This window comes from Eleutherodactylus coqui, chromosome 11 (assembly GCF_035609145.1).
Source record: "Eleutherodactylus coqui strain aEleCoq1 chromosome 11, aEleCoq1.hap1, whole genome shotgun sequence".
Lineage (NCBI taxonomy): Eukaryota > Metazoa > Chordata > Amphibia > Anura > Eleutherodactylidae > Eleutherodactylus > Eleutherodactylus coqui.
Window position 1 is genome coordinate 110,511,199 of NC_089847.1, and position 20,220 is coordinate 110,531,418.

A 20,220-nucleotide genomic window follows, 5' to 3' on the forward strand; every position below is an offset into this window, starting at 1 on the left:
AAGGGTTAAATCCTGTAAAAATCCCTTTTTAGGTATTGGAAACTAAAAAGAAACCAGTTTAATGACTAAATACAAGTTTTTGCTTCTTCCAAATATTCTTTCTCGACATGAAGAAAACACACTTTACAATACGCATAGAAAAACAAAACTCCGGTACTTTCATAATTCTGGGAAAAAAACTGTGTTTTATTAAAATTTCATGGATAAAAACATCTTCCAAAATTGCTCAAATTTTATTTTATTTTTTTTAAATCAATCTTTATTAAAAATTTTGGAATATCGGTACAAAAATTGCGCAATGTTGGAAGATGGTTTTACCCATGAAATTTAAATAAAATGCTGTTTTTATTCTGAAATAATAATCTTTATTTGTATAGCGCCAACATATTCCGCAGCGCTTACATGGACAGGGGGAATACAGAAAGACAAAAGTACAAACATTACAGAACCATGGTTACATAGTAATCAGTTGATGGAAACAATAGGGGTGCGGGTCCTGCTCCAACGAGCTTACATACTACAGGTAATGGGGTGATACAGAAGGTAAAGGGCTGGAGATGTGCACAGTATGGTGAGGTGGGGAGTGAGGGATGCTATACACATAGACAATGGTCAGACATTTGGCCGTGTGATGGCAGGATCAGTATGACTGCAGGAGCGGTTTATGATGGCTAGCAAGCATTGCAGTCAGTAGGTCAGGGAGCATGTTATCAGGCGGCGTACAGAGGGGTTTGTTTAGGGAATTCGGTATGCCTCCCTGAAGAGGTGCGTTTTTAGAGCACGCCTGAAGTTCTGCGAGTCCTGGATTGCTCGGGTAGCCTTTAGTAGTGCGTTCCAGAGGACCGGTGCTGCTCTGGAGAAGTCTTGGAGGCGGGAATGAGAAGTTCGAATTAAAGAGGCGCTCAGTCTGGTTTCGTCAGCAGAGCGGAGAGCCCGGCCTGGTTGATGGATTGAGATGAGGGAGGCGATATAGGGTGGTGCTGCTGGTGGTGTTGTTTCTACTGCTATTTACGGTGTACCCATACCTGTCTGTGCACCCAATGGGAAGAGTATCCATGCGGTGAGCTGGTGTTTGGAGTGGCATCACAATGCACCTAGTTTGTCTTACAATATTTGTAAAAAGCAGAAATACTTTACCTTTATTTTCAGGAAATATTTTAAACCTGAGGTGGTTAAAAAAAGATGTCAGAAAGGAAACTACTGACAGCCAAATTTGCACTGACAGCATTTTTATATTTGTGTTTTAAATTTATTTAAAATAGACAGAAATGTATTTTGACCAGGAATTCAATAAAATTGTTAAAGAAGAAAGAAGGCGCACTCCACTGTGAAATTCCTTGACAGGTATTGAATACCACAGAGAAACTAGTTTTAATGACTTAATACATAAAACACATTATGGGAGGTGTTCAGTGCACTTCTATTGACAACTGAGTGGTGCCATGGCTCATTGGTTAGGACGGTTGTCTTACAGTACTGGGTTCCTGGGCCTTAATCCAAGCAACAAGCACATTTGCATTGAGTTTGTATGTTCGCCCCATGTTTGCAGGGACTATAGGTTCATTGGCCCTTGTGTGCTTGAGAAAGGGAATTTAGATTGTGAGTCCCACTGGGGCCCGGGACAGTTGTTGCTGCTATACAGGAAACACAAAGTAAACTCAGAATTTACTTTAGTGTTTTAACCCTTTCCAATCCACTGTCTGACGTCCAAAGACATTCTGTTTGAAAGCTGTACAGCTCCGATGTCGGAAGACGTCCGGCAGGGTATTCTTACTGTAGATTACTGGCCGCTCTGTTGTCGGGGGCCTCTCTGGCATGTCACATACCGCAGTACTGGCTCTAGCCAGCAGATGGCACCATTGTATGATGGCAGAAAGAGAAAGCCCCCTAGGAAACCCTGAATCCAAAATTGGATTGCAAAGGGTTAATACTTATAACCCATTTTGGGGTAAGTCTGCGCCAGGCTATTTGTACTTAAAGGGGTTGTCTACTTCCAGCAACCCTTTTGTTTTGCACATAAGGGTCCACATAAAATAAACATATCATAAAATATTCAGCTACTGGAACTTCCAGAGTTCAGTTCTAATCTGCAAGATTATCTGCTGGAAAAGCTTCATATATTCCCTACAGCGCCACCACGGGGAAAATAAAGCATCACATGGCGCCTATTGAAATCAATGGACTCTTTGTGTAATGCAGACATATGCTGGGTCCTCCAGCTAATTGATGGCAATTGATCCCAAATGAAGGACTCCATCTATTAACTCTGAATACTTTAATTGGGCTTTGACATTTGGTTTCAACCCCAGACAACCCCTTTAAGTAGGCTGCAGAGATTCTACGAAACACATTATACTGTATAGCTATGTATTAAAGTGCTTGTCACAATAGACATTTATCATGTATTCACAGGATAAGTTCTAAATGTCTGATGGCTGGGATTTCCACCAGTCACTAGAATGGGGGACCCTTGTTCCTCCTAAATGCATGACCATAGTGAGAATGAAGCAGTGGTCGAGCATGCATGCTGCCATTAAATGGTCTGTCTAATGGGCTGATTGTGAGGGTCCCAAGTAGTGTTGAGCAAACAGAATCAGTAGAACCCTGTTTTGAATCGAGTTTTGCTAATAGTTTGGTTCAACAGGAGCCTGAACTGAGCTTTTAGCAAAGTTCTACCCAAAACAGGGTCCCCCTGGTTTGGTTCGTTCAACAAAAGTTCTGAATACTGGTGTATAAGACTATCTAAGAGCCATAAAAACCCAGTATAACACTCCCAGGGTGTTATACAGAACTTTTATGGCTCTTAGACAGTCTAATACACCAGTTTTAGGTGTTTTGATGAATGTCCAGTTCGGTGAAAACTAATTCGGACTGAACCAAACTTTTTGCAAAAGTTCGATGAACTGGCAGAACTAAACTTTTCAGAAGTTTGCTCAGTCCCAGCAATCAGATACTTATCACCTATGCTGTGGATAGGTGATACATGGCTATTCTGCCGCAATCCCTTTAAGCAAAAGATGTTTCTATTGATTCTACCTTTGTGAATTCTCATTGGAGTGAGCACACTTTCTTCTTCCAGTTTTCTGAGATACCTGTTGACCTGTGACATACAAATGCATCTAGGATGTATGAAGGTTTGCCGCCTGTATGACAACTCACACTTAGCATTGTTCCTACATTTGCACAATTAGGTGAGTTCTCTATGTTTTTGTTTGACTGCAGTTCTGATGTTACTGTCCATGAAATGCCTGAAAATATGCAGGTCAGTGGCTTTAAGACAGAATATACAGCTTGTATTTGGTTTACTATATTTCTACTGCAGTGGGAGGGGAGGTATTTTACTAGGCCAACACAATCTTCAGACTACCTAATTCCCACCTATGTGTGCAAAAAAAATGCTTGTCTGACTTTGCACTCAGTGATTGAAACAAAGAAAAGGTGCTCACTCTCTCCTCTGATCACCAACTCCTGCAATGAGATCACATGTGCGGGAGTACAAATATGGCAGCCAGGGCCTAAGAAAAGCCCCCAGGTCAGTCATTTGCAGATGCCTATTAGGACATGACCTAAATGGTGCTTGTCACATTTATACAGACAGGCAATAATGCATTGAAATAATGCAGACAATAAAACATTTTTACCATGAAATATGCTTTTATTGAAACAAAGGGACAAAACGTAATCTTTTAACATATAATGCAGTGAAATACCTATGTATTCCAGTGCATTATTACCCATTAGGCATCAACATATGACAAACTTACTGGCCTGTCTTAAACAACTGGCTGCCAAAGAACTAATATAAACATTAAATGCTATAATATACAGTATATATCTCAAAATGAAGCTACTGAATAATACAGCTTATCGCTAAAAAAACTGATTATTTATCTTTGTAGATGGTAAAATAAAAGGCTATGCTCCCTGCATCATCAATGCCAAAATTAGCTGAATCCTTAAAGGGAAACTGCCATATTGAAAATGCAGTCCATTTTGCAGGCATCATATTAGAGAACAGGAGGAACTGATAAATATATAGTTTATGGGAAAATATTCAGTATAACCTGTATTTTCTTCATTTACATCTCTGCTCATTCTGAGCTTATAGTTCCAGTGGGCGATCCTATCAGTTATTAGTGACTACTAGAGATGAGCGAGCGTACTCGGATAAGCACTACTCGCTCGAGTAATTGGCTTTATCCGAGTATCGCTGTTCTCGGGGCTAAAGATTCGGGTGCCGCTGCGGCTGACAGGTGAGTCGCAGCGGGGAGCAGGGAAGAGCGGGCGGGAGAGAAGGAGAGAAAGATCTTACCTCCGTTCCTCCCCGCTCTCCCCTGCAGCTCCCCGCTCCGTGCCGGCACCCGAATCTTTAGCCCCGAGCACAGCGATACTCGGATAAAGCCAATTACTCGAGCGAGTAGTGCTTATCCGAGTACGAGCGCTCATCTCTAGTGACTACTAGAGATGAGCGAACGTAGTCGTCCGAGCTTGATACTCGTTCGAGTATTAGCGTGTTCGAGATGCTCGTTACTCGTGACGAGTACCACGCGATGTTCGAGTAACTTTCACTTTCATCTCTGAGACGTTAGCGCGCTTTTCTGGCCAATAGAAAGACAGGGAAGGCATTACAACTTCCTCCTGTGATGTTCCAGCCCTATACCACCCCCCTGCAGTGAGTGGCTGGCGGGATCAGGTGTCACCCGAGTATATAAATCGGCCCCTCCCGCGGCTCGCCACAGATGCGTTCTGACAGAGATCGGGGAAAGTGCTGTCTTGCTGGAGTTGCTATAGGGAGAGTGTTAGGAGTATTTTAGGCTTCAAGAACCCCAACGGTCCTTCTTAGGGCCACATCTAACCGTGTGCAGTAGTGTGGAGGCTGCTTTTTGCAGTGTTGCACTTTTTTTTTTTTTTGTATATCGGCCGTGCAGAGCATTGCGTCCTGCAGTAATTATACATAGTCCAGGGCCAGTAGTGGTGATGAGGCAGGGACAGAAGACATATTTATTGAATATAGGCAGTGGGCCTTTCCAAAAACATTTGGGGAAAAAAATCTATTTGGGCTGCCTGTGACTGTCCTCAGTGTACTGGGTCTGTGCTGGGGGTAGTTGTCCTCCTAATTCATACGCAGCCAGCTAAGTGTTACAGCAGGCTTGCGCAAAATTATTTCCTGGCTCTGCTGTGCGTTCCGTAAGCGAAGTCAGCCTCCAACCACAGGCTAATAAGTGGCACATTTAATTACAGCGTTCTGTTTCTGCACTACTGGTAATACAGCATGCTGAGGGGTAGGGGTAGGCCTAGAGGACGTGGACGCGGGTGAGGACACGGAGGCCCAAGTCAGGGTGTGGGCACAGGCCGAGCCAGTGCAGTGGCCAGGGGTAGAGGCAGGGCCAGACCGAATAATCCACCAACTGTTTCCCAAAGCGCCCCCTCGCGCCATGCCACCCTGCAGAGGTCAAGGTGCTCTACGGTGTGGCAGTTTTTCACAGAGATGCCTGACGACCGACGAACAGTGGTGTGCAACCTTTGTCGTGCCAAGATCAGCTGGGGAGCCACCACCACCAGCATGCGCAGGCATATGATGGCCAAGCACCCCACAAGGTGGGACGAAGGCCGTTCACCGCCTCCGATTTGCACCACTGCCTCTCCCCCTGTGCCCCAACCTGCCACTGAGATCCAACCCCCCTCTCAGGACACAGGCACTACCGTCTCCTGGCCTGCACCCACACCCTCACCTCCGCTGTCCTCGGCCCCATCCAGCAATGTCTCTCAGCGCAGCGTCCAGACGTCGCTAGCGCAACTGTTTGAGCGCAAGCGCAAGTACGCCGCCACGCACCCGCACACTCAAGCGTTAAACGTGCACATTGCCAAATTGATCAGCCTGGAGATGCTGCCGTATAGGCTTGTGGAAACGGAGGCTTTCAAAAGCATGATAGCGGCGGCGGCCCCGCGCTACTCGGTTCCCAGTTGCCACTACTTTTCCCGATGTGCCGTCCCAGCCCTGCACGACCACGTCTCCCGCAACATTGTACGCGCCCTAACCATCGCGGTTACTACCAAGGTCCACTTAACAACGGACACGTGGACAAGCACAGGTGGGCAGGGCCACTATATCTCCCTGACGGCACATTGGGTGAATTTAGTGGAGGCTGGGACAGAGTCAGAGCCTGGGACCGCTCACGTCCTACCGACCCCCAGAATTGCGGGCCCCAGCTCGGTGGTGGTATCTGCGGCAGTGTATGCTTCCTCCACTAAACCACCCTCCTCCTCCTCCTCCAACGCAACCTCTGTCTCGCAATCAAGATGTGTCAGCAGCAGCACGTCGCCAGCAGTCGGTGTCGCGCGGCGTGGCAGCACAGCGGTGGGCAAGCGTCAGCAGGCCGTGCTGAAACTACTCAGCTTAGGAGAGAAGAGGCAGATGGCCCATGAACTGCTGCAGGGTCTGACAGAGCAGAGCGACCGCTGGCTTGCGCCGCTGAGCCTCCAACCGGCATGGTCGTGTGTGACAACGGCCGTAAACTGGTGGTGGCTCTGCAGCTCGGCAGCCTCACGCACGTGCCATGCCTGGCCCATGTCTTTAATTTGGTGGTTCAGCGCTTTCTGAAAAGCTACCCACACTTGTCATACCTGCTCGGAAAGGTGCGCCGTGTCAGCGCACATTTCCGCAAGTCCAAGACGGACGCTGCCACCCTGCGGACCCTGCAACATCGGTTTAATCTGCCAGTGCACCAACTGCTGTGCGACGTGCCCACACGGTGGAACTCTACGCTCCACATGTTGGCCAGGCTCTATGAGCAGCGTAGAGCTATAGTGGAATACCAACTCCAACATGGGCGGCGTAGTGGGAGTCAGCCTCCTCAATTCTTTACAGAAGAGTGGGCCTGGTTGGCAGACATCTGCCAGGTCCTTGGAAACTTTGAGGAGTCTACCCAGATGGTGAGCGGGGATGCTGCAATCATTAGCGTCACCATTCCTCTGCTATGCATCTTGAGAAGTTCCCTGCAAAGCATAAAGGCAGACGCTTTGCACTCGGAAACAGAGGCGTGGGAAGACAGTATGTCGCTGGATAGTCAGAGCACCCTCATGTCTATATCTCAGCGCGCTGAGGAGGAGGAGGAGGGGAGGAGCATGAGGAGGAGGGGGAAGACAGCTTGGCCCACTGCTGAGGGTACCCATGCTGCTTGCCTGTCATCCTTTTAGCGTGTATGGCCGGAGGAGGAGGAGGAGGATCCTGAAAGTGATCTTCCTAGTGAGGACAGCCATGTGTTGCGTACAGGTACCCTGGCACACATGGCTGACTTCATGTTAGGATGCCTTTCTCGTGACCCTCGCGTTACACGCATTCTGGCCACTACGGATTACTGGGTGTACACACTGCTCGACCCACGGTATAAGGAGAATCTTTCCACTCTCATTCCCAAAGAGGAAAGGGGTTTGAGAATGATGCTATACCACAGGGCGCTGGCAGACAAACTGATGGTAAACTTCCCATCCGACAGCGCTAGTGGCAGAAGGCGCAGTTCCGAGGGCCAGGTAGCAGGGGAGGCGCAGAGATCAGGCAGCATGTACAGGGCAGGCAGGGGAACATTCTCCAAGGCCTTTGCCAGCTTTATGGCTCCCCAGCAAGACTGTGTCACCGCTCCCCAGTCAAGGCTGAGTTGGCGGGAGCACTGTAAAAGGATGGTGAGGGAGTACGTAGCCGATCGCACGACCGTCCTCGGTGACGCCTCTGCCCCCTACAACTACTAGGTGTCGAAGCTGGACACGTGGCCTGAACCCGCGCTGTATGCCCTGGAGGTGCTTGCTTGTCCTGCGGCTAGCGTCTTGTCAGAGAGGGTGTTTAGTGCGGCTGGGGGAATCATCACGGATAAGCGTACCCGCCTGTCAACCGACAGTGCCGACAGGCTTACACTCATGAAGATGAACAAAGCCTGGATTTCCCCAGACTTCTCTTCTTCACCAGCGGACAGCAGCAATACCTAAGCAATACGTAGGCTGCACCCGCGGATGGAAGCATCGTTCTCTATCACCATCAAAAACGGGGACATTTTTGCTTCATCAATCTGGGTATAATATTCCTCCTCCTCCTCCTGCTCCTCCTCCTGAAACCTCACGTAATCAAGCCGAACGGGCAATTTTTCTTAGGCCCACAAGGCTCAGTCATATAATTTTTGTAAACAATTTTTATACGTTTCAATGCTCATTAAAGCGTTGAAACTTTCACCTCCACCAATTTTTATTTTAACTGGGCTGCCTCCAGGCCTAGTTACCAATTAAGCCACATTAACCAAAGCGATTAATGGGTTTCACCTGCCCTCTTGGTTGGGCATGGGCAATTTTTCTGAGGTACATTAGTACTGTTGGTACACCAATTTTTTGGGGCCCTCGCCTACAGTGTAATCCAATTAATTTTTTGCCCACCTGCATTAAAGCTGACGTTACATCAGCTGTGCTAGGCACTGCAATGGGATATATTTATGTACCGCCGGTGGGTTCCAGGGAGCCACCCATGCTGTCGGTCCACACGGAGTTGTAACTACATGTGTCCACTTCTAAAGAAGCCCAGTCTGACTGGGGCATGCAGTGTGGGCCGAAGCCCACCTGCATTAAACATGACATTATTATCTCAGCTGTGATGGGCAATGCAATGGGATATATTTATGTGCCGCCGGTGGCTTCCTGGCACCCACCCATGCTGTCGGTCCACAGGGACTTCACAATAGGGAGTTGTACCTGCCTGTGTCTATGAATTAAAAAGCCCGGTCAGGTTGGGGCATGCAGTGTGGGCCGAAGCCCACCTGCATTTAATCTGACGTTAGCTCTGCTGTCCAGGGCACTGCAATGGGAAACATTTATGTACAGCTGGTGGGTTCCAGGGAGCCACCCATACTGTGGGTGCACACGGAATTCCCATTGCGGAGTTGGGGATTCCCAGTTGTACCTGCCTGTGACTATTTATAAAAAACCGCGGTCTGACTGGGGCATGCAGACACCTTGACAGAATGAATAGTGTGTGGCACATAGGTTCCCCATTGCTATGCCCATGTGTGCAGCTCCTGATGGCGGTGGCACAGGATTATATTTCTCATTGCTTCTGTACAGCATTGTGGGCTATTGCCCCGCCCCTTTTAAAGAGGGTCGCTGCCTAGCCGTGCAAACCCTCTGCAGTGTGTGCCTGCGGTTCCTCCTCATGGCAGACGCACTTATAAATAGACATGAGTGTGGCGTGGCATGAGGGCAGCTGAAGGCTGCGCAGGGACAATTTGGTGTGCGCTGTGGACACTGGGTCGTGCAGGGGGGGGTTGGGCAGCATGTAACCCAGGAGAAGTGGCAGCGGAGTGTCATGCAGGCAGTGATTGTGCTTTGTTGGAGGTAGTGTGGTGCTTAGCTAAGGTATCCATTGCTAATGAGGGCTTTTCAGAAGTAAAAGTTGTTGGGGGGGGCCCACTCTTGCCGCTATTGTGGCTTAATAGTGGGACCTGTGAACTTGAGATGCAGCCTAACATGTAGCCCCTCGCCTGCCCTATCCGTTGCTGTGTCGTTCCCATCACTTTCTTGAATTGCCCCGATTTTCACAAATGAAAACCTTAGCGAGCATCGGCGATATACAAAAATGCTCGAGTCGCCCATTGACTTCAATGGGGTTCGTTATTCGAAACGAACCCTCGAGCATCGCGAAAATTTCGTCCCGAGTAACGAGCACCCGAGCATTTTGGTGCTCGCTTATCTCTAGTGACTACATCAAAAAATATTGAAATATTCCAGTTTTCACACAAGTCACCAGAGCAGTCACAATAGGCAGAGGCTTCGTGTTTTCTTTATCTCACTTCTTAGCTTTACTATATATATAGGCATAGGATGAACAGAGTCATCTCATTATAATTAGAGTGTGGAAGAGTTGTGACAGCTCTATTGTATGCCTGTAAGCATGGATAAAGTTGGGTAGCAACTAGAGATTCGGGGGCCGGCGGGGGGCGGGGAGCGGCGGGGGAGAGCGGGGAGGAACGGAGGGGAGATCTCTCTCTCCCTCTCTCCAACCCCGCTCCCCCCTGCTCACCGCCGTAACTCACCTGTCACCCGCGCCGGCCCCCGAATCTTTATAGACGAGGAGGATACTCGACTAAGGCACTACTCGCTCGAATAGTTAGCCTTAGCGAGTATACTCGCTCATCTCTAGTAGCAACACTATATACAGTATATAAGACTTTGTATGCATCTCCCATGGTTTATAGAGATGAGGGCTTCATTCTATCACTTCCTGAAGCCTGTAAAAATTGTGTTTTCTCTGTCATTCATTTCAGCTGCCATAAAACGCACAGGAAGGAAGTGCTTATTTCCAATATGGCCGTCCTCAGGGAACGTTTCATAAAAAAAAAAAAAAAAAATAGCTACAACATTCGAAAAAGTCCAAACACGTTATTAATCATCTAGGTACATAAAGCTAAGGAATGAAACTAAATTTAAATGCATTCCCTTTAAGTGGTAAAGGTTTACCCTTTACCTACCACAGTTATGAGACCAGGGGTGTAACTATAGAGGATGCAGGGGATGCGGTTGCACCCGGGCCCAGGAGCCTTAGGGGGCCCATAAGGCCTCTCTTCTCCATATAGGGAGCCCAGTACTATGAGTAAAGCATTATAGTTGGGGGCCCTGTTACAAGTTTTGCATCGGGGCCTGGGAGCTTCAAGTTACGCCTCTGTATGAGACTATTAATAGGTTTGGTTTATTATTTTTGAGCCCAATTTAGTGCTGCATTATACCGAACAGCTATTTTGCACTTATGACCTTGATGCCCAAATGGTCAGTCCATTCCTAGTTAAATGCTTGATGATGAGGAAGCCAATATAACAGCAGTACCCGTCTGTGTAGCATTTTAGGTGAGATAAAAAATTCCGAAATATATATCTATATATCTATATCTATATCTATATATATATATATATATACATATACACATATATATACGTAAAAGGCATAAAAAGAAATAAAAAGTTAAATAATCTATGTCTTGAATGTTTTTGTCATATAACACAATGACATTTATAATTGACTTGAGTGCAACCACTGTTCACAATTCCTTTTGTCACAACATACACTTTGCATATGCTTGGGGACTGATTGGGCTGTTAATTGTTTGGCACGTCAAAACAGGACTTTTTTTTTCAATTCCTTTAAATGCGACTATTATGAATAATAAAAAGTACTGTATTTCAGTCTACTCCGCTTTGGCCTCCACTTGCTTGTATTAGGCCAGTGAATGACAGCCTCCCTGCTTGAAACACACTGAAACTGCAGCCTTCCTTATTCACTGACATGATGAGAGCCCTTTCACACGTTCCCCCCATAGCAGTGTTTGTCCCCAAACACTAGGACTGAGCACAATGGCATTCCAGATTCAACACCCCCACCAACAGCACAACTACATAACACGAATGCTAATTAAAGGGAGCCCTCCCTATTACTGAATGTGTTAAATGCATTTACACTGCCACTTGGTAAGATATTTACACCGCTACTAGTAGGCCGAAACATGACATTCACTTCACCGAGCTAACCAAACTTTTTACTACAGTCTCCTGGGAGGATGCAGAGCTTTACCATAAAGTATAGGAAAGAACATAATAGTTATCATTTTTGGAGATTCCTTTTTACAAGGACTCCATGTAGTGGATTTAGTGGAATGGAATTCATATTTTAGAACATATCTGAAAAAGTTATACTACTTTTATATTGGTGGCAAATCTACTTTATTATCACAATGGACAATGATAAAGTCAGAAGGACTTGAAGCGATCCTACAGTTTTGGGACACAATTCTGTCCTGCGACTGGAGAGTGTGGGGGCATATTATCTGCACTTGATCTTCTCCTTCATTCCTCCGTTGTGTCAGTTCTGGTCCTGTTTTGAGATGATACCGGCCAGGGGCGTAACTAAAGGCTCAGGGGCCCTGATGCAAAAAGTGAGCTGGGACATCCCCTCTATCTGTACCTGTACCCATACCTAAACTATGCTGCACAGAGACATAACTTGAAGCTTCTGGGCCCCAATGCAAAACCTGTAACAGGGCCCCCAACTATAATGCTTTATTCATAGTATTGGGCTCCCTATATGGAGAAGAAAGGCCGTATGGGTCCCCTAAGGCTCCTGAGCTCGGGTGCAACCGCATCCCCAGCACCCTCTATAGTTACGCCCCTGGTACCGTCATTTTTAGACTACCTGATAAAACATGGTGCATTTGGTAGCATTATAGTACCAATGCACCATACATGCTCTGTGATTGGCTAGTGCTGTTCATGTGATTACTGCTGACCAATCGCAGCGTAGACAAATAGCCTACTTAGAAAAAGGCCGCAGCCATTCGGGCCAAGTGAAAACAGAAGGAAAACTGGCACAAATGGAGGGATGAAGGTGAAGAACAAGTGCAGGTAATATATCCCCTCCTTCCTCCTGTCCCGGGACAGAATTTTGTTTCCCAAAACCAGGGGGTGGCTTTAAAGGGTATTTACATTTGAAGAATTGTAGTCTAGCAAAGGGGAAACATGTTGCTAGAACCTGTACAATAAGCATAGTGTCAGAGCCATAGCTGGTCTTTCCTTCACCCAGGGCAAAGATTCAGTTCACAGTCTTAATTACCAAAGTACAGTGGCTCGTCTGCACCTGCCCTGGCACTCAACACCTGGGACCTCAATAGATGAGAGCCCCTGTCCCCTCCAAGTTGTGTGCTCTGGAAATGATAGAGTTAAAAAATGCCATACTCTGTAGACAGGTATACCTGTAATTGGGCTCACTGACCTCATTAGTATGTTGTTATAACTCTTGAGTTTCCAGATTGCCCAGCTTAGAGGAAACACTCTTAAAGGGGTTGTCCCGCGCCGAAACGGGTTTTTTTTTTTTTTTTTTTAACCCCCCCGTTCGGCGCGAGACAACCCCGATGCAGGGGTTAAAAAAACAAACCGCTCAGCGCTTACCTGAATCCCGGCGGTCCGGCGTCTTCATACTTACCTGCTGAAGATGGCCGCTGGGGTCTGCTTCCTCCGTGGACCGTAGCTCTTCTGTGCGGTCTATTGCCGATTCCAGCCTCCTGATTGGCTGGAATCGGCACGTGACGGGGCGGAGCTATACGGAGCCGGCATTCTGCACGAGCGGCTCCATTGAAGAGAGCAGAAGACCCGGACTGCGCAAGCGCGGCTAATTTGGCCATCGGAGGGCGAAAATTAGTCGGCTCCATGGGAACGAGGACGCTAGCAACGGAGCAGGTAAGTAAAAAACTTTTTATAACTTCTGTATGGCTCATAATTAATGCACAATGTACATTACAAAGTGCATTAATATGGCCATACAGAAGTGTATAGACCCACTTGCTGCCGCGGGACAACCCCTTTAAGGGCCATTCTCTACAGTTTAGAGGATGTAATTCTTGACTCTGCCTGCTAATAGACCCAATTGGGAGCTCCCAATCACTTGACTCACTAAGCACGAACTAGTAGGATATAATAAAGTGGTTATCAGAGATCTTCAACAAAGAGCAACTCTTCCTCTAGAGGGCCTGGCTCTTCCATTGATTTCAAGAAAAAGAAAGTAAATCGGAGTTTGAGATATGGTGGAGCAAACATGGACTGGGTAACACAGAGTCTCGTCCCCAGCCTGAGGTAGAATAGCACAGCGGATTACAATATTCTGCCCATCAAGGGCTATTGAAACTCTGATGGAACTGAACCATGGTGTCAGTGTTTGTCTAACTGGATCACACATGTTGGTGTCTTAATTAGAAAATATCGAAATGTTCAGTATTCAGGTCAAGTGGATAGTCCTCTACTGTAGTCACTAAAGCCTATGGAGGATGGAGTCATAACCACACATTTTTCAATCATTTCAACACCATATTTATTAAAGGGGTTTGCTGAGATATTTTGGGTCTAACTTTAGGATGAGCCATCGATAGGTGATCGGAGAGGGTCCCTTCAATGTTTATCCAAACACAGCCACTAAACTACATATATGGGTGTACCTGGTACTGCAGCTCAGCCCTATTGAGTGGAGCTGGGCTACATTAGCAGGCACAGTTACACATATGGTTGAACCGCTCTGCCTGGATGAACATTAAAGAGGCAGTTTTGGCCACTGGAACTCTAAGGTCCATTCATAATAATAATCATTGGGAGTCTCAGGGCTGGAGCTCTCACTGATCACTCACTGATTAATTAAATATTAAAGGCCCATTTACATGCAAAGATAACTTTCAAATGATTGAAAGATTGAAAGTTTTAGTGATCATTTTGCAGAAAGTGTTAATGGACACTTGTGTCCATTAACACTTTATCATCGTCTGAGCTCTGCACACAGCTGCATTGTTCTCACATGGGCTGCCGCCAGAATATAATGTATTCTCCCGACTCCCGCTGAGAACACAGCATGCTCACCTTAAAGGCCCATTTACACGCAAGGATTATTGCTCAAAATTCGTTCACACTGTGGCCTATGGGCGATAATCATTGCATGTAAATGCTGCCATTGTTCACTCTTTGGCTGAACAATGATTTTAAGATGAGCTTACAATCCATCGTTCAACTGGAGAGAGATAACATGGACTGCACTCTGTGTTCTGCATTGTATTCTGCCGACAGCCCATCCAAGAACAATGGAACTGTGTGCAGAGCTCAGACCACATGCTGAGCTCTGCAAACAGCTACTGGAGGCCCTTTTACATGCAAGTGAAGCTGATAAAGTGTTAATAGTCATTAGTGTCCATTAACACTTTATGCAAAAAGATAGCTAAAACTGTCAATCTTTCAATCATTTGAAATATTGTTTTTGCATGTAAATGGGCCCCAAAATCATGTTCAGACAAAAGTGCACAATGGTAGAATTTACACGCAACGATTATTGGTCATTTACAGTCGTTTGAACGAATTTTGAGCGATAATCATTGCGTGTAAATGGGCCTTAAGGCATTTAAAGAAAACCTTTGATGTGTCAGAGCAACACATCAAGAGTTTTGATCAGTAGGGTTCCGGGTGCCGAGATGAAGGGGCTGCAACGCTCACTTAAGCATTGTGCCCCTTTAGCTGTCATCATTGTTTGTCAGTTCCTCTCGGCAGCTGAAGATGGACACATTGATGTATACAGAAATCAACGCATCCGTCTACAGATACTAACAGAAGCCGAAAATCAATGATGACACCCGAAGGAGCACAGCGATCGGGTGAGCTCTGCAGCCCCTTAATTTTAGCAATAAGGGGGGGTATTAGCACCCGGACCCCCGCGGATCAAAACATTTGATATGTCACGTTGATGTGTCAAAAGTTTTTTAAGTGCAGTTGTTCTGTAACCGAATGGGCAATCAATGCCTCTTCGTCACTCACTCAGTGTTGGCGCTCTTGGAAGCATTAAATGAATTGGTCTCTTCCTTTTTAGTGATCTCAATTTATCTTAGACCCAAACAAGTCAGTGGGGTTCGCCCATCTCTATCTCCGGGGTGAAGTTTGTTGATTTATTCATTGAGGGCTAAGACCGATCAATGTTGATTGTGAGGTCAGAAAACAAGCCAGTCAGCTGTCAACATTAAGAAAAAGCTGTAAAATGATTTACTAGTCTTAGAGGCCGATCTAATGAATATTCAGGAGGAACCGAAATTTTGATTTCAGCCTATACAGCAATGATGAATATGTTGGCGCTATATACAGGATAGCAACAATAATTATGTTCATTATTATTGTTGGTCATAAGCCAATGTTAGGCCATATGTGCATCGTATTAGGCAGCTGGCTGATATTGTGGCCAACTTAGTTGGCCTTTGCTTATTGACAAAGGAAAAAAAAAAGATTACAACCACATTTATGGAGTAAACCTAAAACATCATCATCTTCCGTTGTCATCATTCATCAATGAGCATTTTGAGAACCTGGTGGAACGAAGAACCTAAGAGGAACATTTTGGCCTACTTGAAGATGACGATTCAAGGCACTGTACTCGGTAATTTTTTACTTTGAAGAAGACCATACGTAGAAAGATATGTGTGGGTCATCATTGACAATGTAGTGTGTGTAGGGAAAGCCTTCCATCTGCTATGGGATTTTAACCCTCTTTTTCCCAAGTGACAAATGAAATATCTGACGGGCACTTTTTGACTCCCCCTATTGAAACAAAATGCCCATTCGGCCAAGCTGAGATGACATGTTAATGGGCGAGGACGGGGGGAGGTCATGGAAGATAGGTGTCAACCAAACAATAGTTTAGCTGACAGCTATCTTATGTTTTGACCAGAAATTGCAAAGAAATACTGTGTGAATCTATTTATTGACTTCAATGTAAAAAATCAGATAGCACATTGGGATTTTTTTGAATTTTAATGTAAAACAAACAACATCCACTGTTACGAAGGATAATGATAAAGAAAAAGAGGCCTGCCATTTTGGCCCAGTGGCATCCTTGCTTGTCTGTCTGCTTTCTAGAGTGTATATATTACATGAGAATTTGATAATGAGCTGTACTGGTTATTTTTAGAGGGATGTGATATTTAGGAAATATTTACACCCACTCTACAAAGCTTACTACACAGATTGGCCTTGTAATATGTATGCATGTCTTCTAACAGCATAGGTATATTGCCCTGAGGTAGTTCAGCGTGCAATTCAATGTAATTAACCACTGAGACTCCCAACGTTCCTGAGAACAGGTGTCCCATGGTTGAACCCAGGCCCAGGAGCCTAAGGGGGCCATAAGGCCTCTCTTCTCCATATAGGGAGCCCAGTACTATGAATAAAGCATTATAGTTGGGGGCCCTGTTACAGGTTTTGCATTGGGGCCCAGAAGCTTCATGTTAAAATCCCCGCCTGCGGAAAGAGCTGTATCTCATTGGCTGAGCACTTAGCCAATCACAGGCAGCTCTCAGCCATTCATTGAATGACAGCTGAGTGCTGCCTATGATTGGTCACAGCACTCAGCCAATCACAGGCAGCACTTGGCCATTCATTGAATTCAATGAATGGCTGAGTGCTGCCTGTGATTGGCTGTGATTTTAAATCCCCGCCTGCTGAAAGAGATTTAGAGCAGTGCAGGGAGAAGACACAGCTGTATGTGCCTGAGCTCCAGCAGCTGCGGAGAGGTGAGTGATTTTTTGTATTTTTTTTAACACATTCTAGGGATGATTTTCAAGGAAAGGCTTATATTTAAAGCCCTTCCCCGAAAATTCCTGCAGGGCTTGCTTGCAGACCATTGCTTTCAATGGAGCTGCAGAAGCGCTGATTCCATTGAAAGCAATGGGAGAACACTGCGATCCTTTGCCACAGCTGTGACAGCTGTGGCAGGGGATTCTTCACTCCCCGAGGGGAGTCCCCTTGTCACTGAACACTGACAGTGCTGTATATACATGTATATATATTTATAAAAATTTTTACACAAACCAGGGATGATTTTTAGGGAGGGGCTTATATTTCAAGCCCTTCCCTGAAAATCACTGCAGGGGTTGCCGGCATCCTATTGCTTTCAATGGAGCTGCCGGCAGCAGCCGCGGCCCCATTGAAAGTACTGCTTCACGGACCTGCATTCACGCGTGTTTGTGCACGTGCATGGATGCGCGGTTTTGTGCGCACCTATGTATGCACACGCTCGTGTGAATGCACCCTTAAAGATAGATTTAGACATTTCTTGCTTAGATATATATAATTTTGAATCCCAGAGTGATGCTAATGGAAAAGTCCTTTAAGTGTTGTGGGGACCCTTTTTTTGGCCAGGCCCCTAAGGACCATGGCACTTTTGCATTCCTTGATGGAAGTTGTAGGCAGTTTTGTACACTAGCAGAACTCATTCTCAATCTATGCGGTTTGCTTTAATGCTCGTTTCTAAAGATCTTTTGATCACAACTCACAAAGATTTTCAGTCTTGAGAATAAAGTCTACACAATACTAGTCGCTGCGTCTGTCAGCAGGAAGACCATCACACACTTGGTCTAACTTGTCCTTTATCAATTATTGATGATTGGCAGCTATTAGCTGCAGCACATCTGCAATTTCTTCATTTTCTCAGCAAAGAAACTCAAGATTTATGTTATTAAAAGTCAAGACTATATGCGGGATAGGTATTGTTAGACGGGCATTAAATCACGCAACTGAACGGAATAATGTGCTTTCAAGAAGTGACACTAATGCTGTGGTGCATATAGGAAAGACAGACAAATATGGTAATCTGCGAAAATTAAGTTGCTGGTACAAAGTTCCTCTGTGCCGCAAATGGTCAGAACAGTCTGGGGAAGATTCGTGAGTCTTGCTGAAGTTCTGCTGTTATGCAAAACTCTCCGACTTGTTCATTCCTATATCTTTATGACCTACAGCTAAAATCTGTTTCTGTTGTTTTCAATGGGTTCATTCAGACTTTCGCTTTTGCACGCGCTTTTCACACGCACCGACGGCACTGTAAGAGACTATGGGTGTGCGTAAATGTGCATGCAATCCCTATGAAATTGCACAATGAACTGCGCAAATTCACGGGAAATCAATAACACCGGGGACTAATTAGGCTGCACAGTGTTTTAAATAACGCTGTAGGTGTGTCCCGCGCCAATGTTAACAGAAGTGCAGAAAGTACAGTAAAATGCAGTAAAATACACTAAAATGAACGCGATAGCGTGACCTTTACTGCGCAAAAAGTTGCGCCATCGTGGATGTTTTTATGCTTACGCTCGTTTAAAGCCACCCTTAATATGTTGTGCCAACTGGATGACACTTTTCACAATACAGCTACCCCATCTGCTGATCATCAGGGGTCCGATTGCTTTAAGTTCGAGGGATCAGCTGTTATCTTTAGAGAATGACCACAGAGGGTCGATTTGCTGCAGATTTTCCATATAGACCCTCCGCATGGAAAATCTGCAGCATTTAGCCTGGGTTCACACAGGGCTGATTTGCCGCGGTTTTGCCGCGGATTGCCGCTGCATATCCGCACTGCGGCAAAACTGCTGCGTTTGCAGTGCAATGCAGCACAAATGAGATTTGCCAAAAAGCTGTTCTCACAGTGCGGATTTTTTCCACACAGCCGCAGTGCGGAAATGCAACTGCGGCGCGGTTTTAAAAGATGCAGCATGTTCATTCTACGGTCTTTTCCGCAGCGCTTTTTTGTCCATAGACCTCTATGGATGCAGCCAAATCCGCACCAAATACACAGCAGATACACAGCAAAAAATAAAAAAGCGCTGCGGAAAAAAACACTTGCGGATTTTTCCGCACGAAAATCCGCAGAAAAATCCGCAAGCCCAAATTAACCTTTGAAGTGGTTTTGCCGCAGAAGCAGTTCTTCTGCGGCAAAACCGCAACGGAAAAACCACGGTAAAACCGCGGCAAATCCGCCCTGTGTGAACCCAGCCTTATGGTAACAGCAAAGTGTAGGTGATTTTAAAAATGTCGTTCACGCGCCATGGAAAAAATTCTCTTCGGAAATGAATACGGGGAATTTAAATCCATGCTATGTCAATTCTAGCAAGAGATTTTCAATGCAGATTTCACTTCTTCAAACGTGGGGGTAAATTGCGCGCCAAATTCAACAGCAAAAACTGCGTCAAAATCCTCACCAAATAGTATGGTTTCTGATGCAGAATTTGCACTGCAGATCTGATGTGGAATGTCCGCTGTGGGCATTCTGCAGCAAATTCCACCCCTTGTGGACATACTCTTAAGGACCCTTCACAAGACACGCATAACGCATTGCTAGCCTGCGGTAAAGCACGCACCAAAACCTGCGGGCTACCTGCGGATTTTGATGCAGAGTTGAAAGTGTCTTAAAACCTGCCTGCAATTCTGCATCAAAATCCACAAGTAGACCTATGGATTTTGGTGTGGAATTCTGTAGCTGTGGGTTTGACTGCGTCCTGCTGTGTAATTCCATCCCATGTGAAAGGTCTCTTGGGGAAAAAGGTTTCATACAGATGTAATACATAGCCATTCAAATTCCTCCAGAATGAGGAATACTTTTCCTAGTGGCATTCTGCTCTAGATAGTAGAAGATGATTGTTACATGTGCTGCCAGGATTTGTAGTTCTAAGCTTTCTAGCAGCACAGACCTCTCAGGGTTAATTGATTGAGCTGGCTGGGTGTGGTACTTCCTGCTAGCCAATCAATTAAACCTGAGAGGTCTGTGCTGCTAGAAAGCTTAGAATTACAGATCCCAGCAGCACACGTAACAATGATCTTAATTAGAATCCTCATATGCACTAATAGGGAATATAGACAAAGG